Consider the following 9,291-nt stretch of genomic DNA (forward strand, 5'->3'; position numbering starts at 1 on the left):
AGCTTGCAGCAAGCTTGCCATATCAAGCTTGCCGCGACAAGCCTACAAGCTTGCTGCAAGCTTGTCATGGCAAGCTTGATTCAAGCTTGCAGCAAGCTAGCCGCATTAAGCTTGCATAATGCTTGCCGCGACAAGCTTGCAGCAGGCTTGCCGCGACAAGCTTGAGGCAGGCTTGCCGCGACAAGCTTGCGGCAGGCCTGCCGCGACAAGCTTGCATAATGCTTGCTGCGACAAGCTTGTGGTAGGCTTGCCACGACAAGCTTGCATAATGCTTGCTGTGACTAGCTTGTGCCAGGCTTGCAGTGTCAAGCCTGCGCCCGGCTTGTCGCGACAATCTTAGGCTTGTCGCGACAAACTTGTGCCAGTCTTGCCATGATATTCTTAAGGCAAGAGTATGCAAGGGTAAAAGAATACAACCTAAAATCTCACTTATATATTGTTCAGTCAACAATATCCAAAAGGAATACTACCCAGAGTCAGCTGCAATGAATTCAACTACAATTTGTGTGGTAATACTAGCTTAAACAATTGCTAGGTAAGTTGATTAAATAAAAAAAATTCAGGCTTGAGACCCAAAAGGTGTATGCAAAATATAATAATTTACAAAACTTTCTGTTGTATTTTGGTGTTTCAGAAAACAACACACACTAATTTTTTTTTATTAAAACCATATTAAACTATATATGGATACCAGATAATTGCACATATTAAGATTGTGAAAAAAATTTAATGAAAAAATAATAATTGAGTTTTAATGTAGCATATCAATAATGCAAACAATTCAGAGTCAGTGCCATTTTATCACTTTAAAACGTACTCCATATTTCCTAGTTACAAAGTTTTCTTGCATAACACTATAAAATTGCTGTCATTTGTATAATACTTCAAAAGAAAGATTACCACTCAGTTGCTGGTTCAGAATACACATTGTTAAAAATAGTGTATGCTAGACATACACTTGCTTCATTGTTATGATCTTTACTACTAATAATTTAATTACAGACATGTGAATATAGAAACCACATCATTCATTAACTCTCTACCTTTCAAGTTACATAAAGTTCTGGACATTATGAGATGTATTGAAATGTGTGCAACACAAATATAGCAAAATAGCTTGTAAGAATTCAATAACCTAACTTAATAGTATTATGTAATTTGGTAATGTATTGAACTTAAGCCTAAATCTTATACAACTTTTCACAAGGAATTTCTCAAAGTAGTTATAAGTATGAGTAAATGTCGGAAGTAAGTGTGACAATGTCAACAAAAAGTATTCTGCTCTTTCCTTAATACCTATTCGCTTCCTTCATTGTCTAATTTAAAAAAAAATTGAGTGTTTAGCCAACTTTTACATTCTGAGATTTTGCATGTCAACAGCAGCTCTGCTGATAAAGCCAGACAGTTATATTTTTATTTAGAATTTAAATTAAGGTTGTTTATTCAGTTTTTTATTAGTATACTGTTTTCCTAAAACAAATTGGGGTGTAACTATGAGGGACGGGTGTTACAGAGTTTGTCTTGAGGTCGGGATAAAATATTTCCCCAAACATCACTTTAACAGTGTTTTTCAATTATCCATTGACCCCTTGCCAGTCATTACACCGGATAACCAGGAGTCTACTGTATTACAAAATTAAAAAAGCGTAAGCACAGAGATGACAAACAAAAGGAGAAATAAGTCAAAGCATATTACAGTTACTAAAAATTTATTAATATTATAATTTATACAATAAGCAATCTACTATAGTATCATATATAATTTTAGTGGCCTGGATCATTTTCAGCTGGTCCTTGTTGCTGGTTTCTGTTTCCTCTGAAACAAAAAAAAATATATATATATATAAACACTGAAATTGATGCATCACATTAACCAACACATTTGCAAATACCTGTTGCAAAAAAATTTTTAAACAATGACACATGCTTCTACTTATTATTGGCATTTCAATAAATATCTGTTGTTTTCAGATTAAGTCATAAGGTTTTAACATTTTACTGCACAAATTATATACTAACAATCAACAACATGGCTAGCATAAAAATAGGGCAGACAATACATATGCTATTACATACTCTAAAACAAAATATGTGCATATTGGCCCGAATGTAAGGCGACCCCCTAATATCAGGCAACCTGCAGTTTCAGGAGGCCAAACAAATGTAAAAATTCATTAGTCATTACTTTTGTGTGACATGTCCTATTTGTGTTGACTGATGTATAACAATTTATTGTGTCTATTTATCTCATTACTTTTTTGAAAAAAGTTTGAATGGCCTACCCCAAAAGTCAAAAGAAAACAATTACAAAATATTTACTGTGTTTCATCGTATAATCGTCGCGCATGTGTAATTGTCGAACTGTTATTTTAGGGCTAGGGCGTTAAAATTTGGAAAAACTTATTTCACATAAACGTTGCATGATGTTTTTGGCCAAGTTGTTCGGTTCCCGGTGCTTTGCGTAGGTAGTAAATAGTAAACATGACAGGATAAAAAACAACGAGAAACAGAATCAGTTTTCAAGTTGTTGTCAGGCAGTTTAGTAGTTATAATTAGAAAGTACAGTAATTAAAATTATAGTGAATCTCATTTAAGATTTAAATTGCACAATGCCTACGATTTCCCTTTCAAAATGGTTGAATGAATTGGTCCCACCATTTTCATAGTACGACAAACATTCATGAATCGAAATATAAGGAAATTAAAGTACTTTAGAAGGAATGGTTGATGGGTGCAAGGGCCCTGGAATGACCCATAAACTGTGTTTTGATTAGACAAAAGGCTCAATTTCAGCTACATGGCTCGGAATTGATAAGTTTCATATATGTATTCATTGTTTGGATTGACAATTTCAAATGACTAAATGACCATTGGAATTTTTGGTAAATATGTAGTTTACGGATTAGCGTCAAATTTTTTTTAAAAAATCTGAAATAACTTTCATTATATGCTCTTTTACGTCCTCTTTTCATTACAGCCTGCAGAGATAATAAATTCCAAATACTTTAAGAGATATCGAATTTTTTTAATTTTCATCCTATGCACTCATGCGGCGTTCAAAATTGTTGCTTGTTTACAAGTATGGTTTTTTTTTTTCGCGACGTAGGTGAACGACTACATCATGTAAACAGAAAATTACGTGAGTTCCTACTGTTCAACCTTTGTCCCTTTTTGTTAGGACAGGTCAGTTACATTATAAATACTTAAAACTATACAAGTAAAATTAATTGATATTATTTTTAATTTCCATTTATTTTGAAGTATTTATAATTTAACAAACCTTACCTAATGGAAAATTTATTTTATTTAGGCATTCACGCAGACACGGCAAAATATAAAATCGTGACGGTCGAATGATTACATAGGTCTTGTATTGCAAAATAAGAACGGTGATATCTCCAAAAGTAATTGGAATTTCTTATCTCCACAGGCTGTAATGAAAAGAGGACTTAAAAGAGCATATAATGAAAATTATTTCAGATTTTTAAAAAAAATTTTGACGCTAATACGTGCACTACATATTTACTGATTTTTTTTTTAAATACTGAAATAAGGTTTTTGTAAAACTTGCTGTGTTTTTTTTTAAATGTAACTTTTGCTTTAGTAAACTATCCTTATGTATTGACATTTTTATCAATATTCTTAATCTGCAAACATCTGATATGAATTGCCAACTACAGTATGAAAGTACGTATGTATTTTATATACATAAGAGATTAAATGTCAATTATTATTTTTAGATATGCTTCAGACACTCATAATAAGGAATAGTTATGTTAATATGATAGTGCAATATGTTTAGGTTGTATAATATGACAGTTATTTGACAAAAAATGATTTTCCATACATTTCCTTTATTTTACACTTTTTTACTTTGTGCCCACGAACAGTGTAAATAAGGGGTTTCATTGTATCCTAGTCTAGTATTAACACATACGTAAATTTATCATCACATTGCAGAAAAAGAAACTATATAGTTAAAGATTCCATTCAAACTGTGCTCCAAATAAAATTCAACAAATGTTAAATTAAGCAGTACTGAATCGAAAACCAAACATATTTTATTTTAATTTTTGTTGCAGAAATACACAGATGAGAAATATCATGTAATGAAAGTCTGTAGTTCTTAATTTTTTATAAGACAAAAATCTGGAAATCCAAATTCCACTACCAGAATTGAAAATTGTAAAAAAAAAATTCAAAATTAATATTTTTGTATATAAAAGGCAACTAGCCAAAAATAAAATCATGGACAACTTTCAATGTTACAATAAAAAAGTTGTTAAAATAAAGTTGTTAGAATAACAAAAGTTTTACCTCCTCATTACTCTTGTTTTGCTCTGTTACAGCCACAGGCAGATTGTTTCCTTCACCTCAATATGGGTAACTTTATGAAGTTTCAGGACATCAGCTGCAAAAACCAATAAATAAATAACATATCAGCCATATTCACAATAAAGATGAATTCAGACACTTTATCCCCAAAATTTTAAATTATATCTAGCAAGAGCAGATCCAAGTATACTGCACTTTTAATTAAGCTGTGCACAACAATTTTGGTCAATTATAAGTTGTAAAGCTAATTACTTCAATGCCTCTTTTCTAACGTCCAAAAGATGCATTAATAAATTTATTATTAAAAAATACCAAGAAATTCTAAAGTTATGTCTCTTAGCCCTCATTTAATAATTATAATGGTATCTTTGCCTCGTAAGGAAACTTAGGGAGACAGGATTGGAATTATATAGAATTTGCAAGCCATTGCCATAGACAAAATAACACGCAAATACTGGGACAAGTTTTGCTCTCTTCATTGATCGATGTATTTTTTTTTTTTTGCTACCGAATCTAACATAAATGTTTCTATGATGTTTATGTTGCTACTGAAATTGTGCATGTATTTAGCCCCCAACGAGCAATAGAGTTCTTTTTTTAGAATTTCATATCGTAAAATTCATAGGCCTAACACCTTGGATTTTGACTATTATAAACCACCGTAATTTTGTTGCATTAAGGCTGCAGCACACGACAAAATGTTTTTTACAAGCTTTAGTATTGGATAGTTTACAATTTTCAAGTTTCCAAGCTGACGTACTTTCCATGCTAGAAGTTTTCGCTGCACATGATTCTGGCTACTTTGATGGTTGTTGTCTGAGCATTTTCAAAACAATAAGCTATCAAAACGATTCTTTTCAAAGCTGCAATATGAACATTTTTATTGTGTACTACTTTTCACCACATACAAACAAAGAACTTCCATGTAAAAATTTATTAATGTTGTTAATTGGTCTTTCGTTCACTTCTTTCCATCCATATTTATGTTTCCCAATCTTGCGCGCCAAACTCTAATGTTGTTTTGATTCATTCTGATTGGCCACTGCTTAAATATTGTAGTGAAACTCGTATGAAAAATAGGACACTGAGATTAGGTTAAACCAGTAGCCGATCTCTCAGGGCTGCTCGTAGCCAGCAAGTTTTTAAGTGACAAAACTTATAGCAAGCCAGGATAACATCTCTTGTACAATATTATAAGAAAAATTGTGTCGTGTGCAGCGGGCTTTAGTTGGAGTTGCATCAATCACTGTGTAGTTTATAAACTTAGCCTAACTGATGTTAGGTTAGATACATTAATAGAAATACTGTTAAATTATTAGAGAACTTAAGTTAAGCATTACCAATTTTAAATGAATACACCTAACATAACCTTCAACACTACTTTTGAGAATTTTTTTCCATAGCTTTCCTAACCTCGCCAACTTTTAAACAATTTAATGCTATGAATGTAACTAACAACTATTACAAGGGTAAACAACTACGTATAAACATACTTAATATAAATGGCAATTAGCTTTCACAAAATTATCATTAAACATGTAAGAAGTAAGAAAATGCAAGTAACTTTTTTTTTACATAGTATCATTTAAGTAGGCCTTCATTCGGTAAATATGTATTGTACGGATTAGCGCCAAAAAAAATCGTAAAAATATGAAATAACTTTCATTATATGCTATCTTACGTCCTCTTTTAAGAACCGCCTGCGGAGATAAAAAATTCCAAATACTTTTGGAGATATGGCCGTTCTTATTTTGCTATACCAGACGTGTGTAATAATTTGACCGTCGCCATTTTATATTTTGCCGTGTGCGCGTGAATGTCTAAATAACAGAAATTGTCCATTAGGTAAGGTTAGTTACATTATAAATACTTCAAAATAAACGGAAATTAAAAATAATATCAATTTATTTTACATGTTGTATAGTTTTAAGTATTTATAATGTAACTGACCTGACCTAACAAAATGGGACAAAGGTAGATTAGGTCAGGTCAGCTACATTATAAATATTTTGAAACTGAACGGACATTAAAAATAATAAAATTAATTTTATTGGTTGTTTAGTTTTAAAGTATTTATAATGTAGCTGACCTGACCTAACAAACCGGGACAAAGGATGAACAGAATAAACTCACGTAAGTTTCTTTTTACATGATGTATTCGTTCACGTGAGAGTCCTAAGATCCACATAAAGTTCTGCCATTCCCGATTACACCCGAATATTCACCTTCGGCCAACCTCGGGATTTATTTATTTTTGCGCAGGAAAAATGAATTGAAATATTAAAAGTGGTCGGATAGGTTAGCTACATTAAAACACTTTATAACCCTTTGGATGGTTAGTTAGGTTAGTATAGCTACATTAAAATAAACAGAGAAATATAAATATTAATAAATAAACCCGAGGTTGGCCGAAGGTGAATTGTTCGGGTGTAATCGGGAATGGCAGAACTTTATGTGCATCTTAGGTTTCTCCGTTCGGGAACATCGCAAAAAAAAAATCATACTTGTAAACAAGCAACTGTTATCGCTGCATGAGTGCACAGGATGAAAATTAAAAAATTCGATATCTCCAAAAGTATTTGGAATTTCTTATCTCAGCCGGGTTTAATGAAAAGAGGAAGTTTAAGAGCACAGAATAAAGGTATTTTCGGATTTTTAAAAATTTTTTTTAAAAAAATCGCCAAAAAATGAAGATTAAAAAATTCAATATCTCATAAAGTAATTGGATTTTTTTATCTCCGCAGGCGGTTCTGAAAAGAGGACGTAAGATAGCATATAATGAAAGTTATTTCATATTTGTAAGATTTTTTTTGGCGCTAATCCGTACAATACATATTTACCCTTCATTCTTAAATAAATTTTAAAAATCTGCAATAACCCACTCATTAACCACATACATATCTATCTACCTATATAAAAATTGTTATTAATAAAATCACTTCATTTGATTCCCTAACAAAAAGTTTTAATGATTTCAGTATTTAATGAAGTTCTAACCATTCTCTTAATTTAATGTTAGTACTAATGTACAAAAACTTATGTTAAAACAGTAAACTAATTGTTAACGAATTGAAGCAGGCCTATTGTAATAGGTACCCTTTCATGGTGGTTAAGTTTGTAACACCTTTGGCTAGGCCGATGTGTTAGCGCCTTGATAAGTAACGGTTTATCGGTATAACTATCATAAGGAAGGATAAATCTAAATCATATTAATTTAACTATCATGTGTCGAATTAAGATGCCCATAGCCGGGCCATTCAACACAAAAAAAGCCGTAACCTGCATTATTTTTATACATAACTTCTATAACCGTACCCAAAATTATTATTAACAAAACTTCTATTGCCTTAACCTGCATTATTTTTAAACACAACTATCAATAATTAGTTTCACGAAATAAATTAATTCATAAAGGTTTCTAAAAGAGAAAAAAATTGAAGGCCTGAAACGTATGGTTTGCTCATTTTTAGTGTAAACGAGTTAAAAGATTATTTCATTATTATGATTTTTTTTAAAAAATAAAATGAAAGTATTCAAACAAAACGACCATCCAATCTAAAAAAACTATATTTATAAAACAGACATATTTTCGAATAAACACATGTTAAGTACAACAAGAATTGTATTCAATTACCTAGATTAATGAATGGTAGATCATAATAAGCATTAACACAACACATCTATAAAAAAAATTACTTATTAAAAAATAACAATATATTTGCCTAAGAAAGTAATAAATTTACACAGTAACTTACCTTGATAGCCTTATTCAACTTCGGCAATATGGAGTATTAAAGCTCTGGCCAGAAAAAACTAATGGAATATGGAAACGGAAACAAAAATACTAAAATCCCAGGATGCAACAGGGCTGCAACACGGCAAGTCAAATTCAAGCCTTCGGCAAGCATACCGAAAAAAAAAAAAAAAAAAAAGATCGATATAGCTCACAGAAGACTTACATCAAGCTTGAATCAACCTTGATGCATCAAGCTTGCATGGAAAGTTTAATTCATGCCTTTGGCAAGCTTGCCGAAAACAAGTGTAGGTCGCAATGGATGACAGAGCACTTGAATCAAGCTTGAATCAAGCTTGATGCTTCAAGCTTGCATAGCAAGCCAAATTCAAGCTAACTGACAAGCTTGCTGCAAGCTTTCATGCTGTGTGGGAGTCGACGAAAACGAGCCCCATGCTGATCCGTTTCTTCATTCTTTTAAGACAGAAAGTTCGCATACACACAGCAACCAATTTGGGAAGGGGCTTCCACCGTATAACTCCTCATGAGTTATAAGCAGCCCACCACACAACAGGAGAGGAAACAGTAGTCCATCTCCCACACAAGTTCAATGGCTGCACAACACATGGTCCTCAGTCAGGAGGACATACATGGCGAAGGAAAGTTCTTCACATAACTTACGTAACGTAATCGTTGAAGTCTCTGGATGTGGTACATCGATGCACTGTCTCTTCTTCATGAAAGAAAAAGAAAACGTAAACACTTGTTGCTAACAACTCTGCCTCACTTGAGTCTGTGGAAAATGAATTACACTGTCTTCAGAGGCACGAGTGCACACCGGTTTGGACAGGGGAAGGGATAGACCAGGAACAAGGTATCCCTACCCAGGTTAAATCAAAGTCGAGCGTAAACAAATAATTAGAAAAAAAAATTAACCCTAGATTAATAATTGCTTGGACCCCTAGATTCATCCTCGATTGTTGTCTCTTTTTTTTTTTATTCTTTAAACAAAAAGTAAAACCTCTGAACTGAACAGTTAATTACAAAAAAAAAATTATAAATCCTAACCACAAAAGTGTTTAATAACTATGTGCCCTCCATGAGGTGAACAAATCAAACATAACCAACAGTTCTGTAAAATTAATCACACAGGGTGAGGTAAACATGAAATTCCTCACCTGACTCACTAACCAACTTAGATTTTAATAGACAATTCTCAGAAA

Source organism: Bacillus rossius, chromosome 5 (assembly GCF_032445375.1).
Source record: "Bacillus rossius redtenbacheri isolate Brsri chromosome 5, Brsri_v3, whole genome shotgun sequence".
Taxonomy (NCBI): domain Eukaryota; kingdom Metazoa; phylum Arthropoda; class Insecta; order Phasmatodea; family Bacillidae; genus Bacillus; species Bacillus rossius.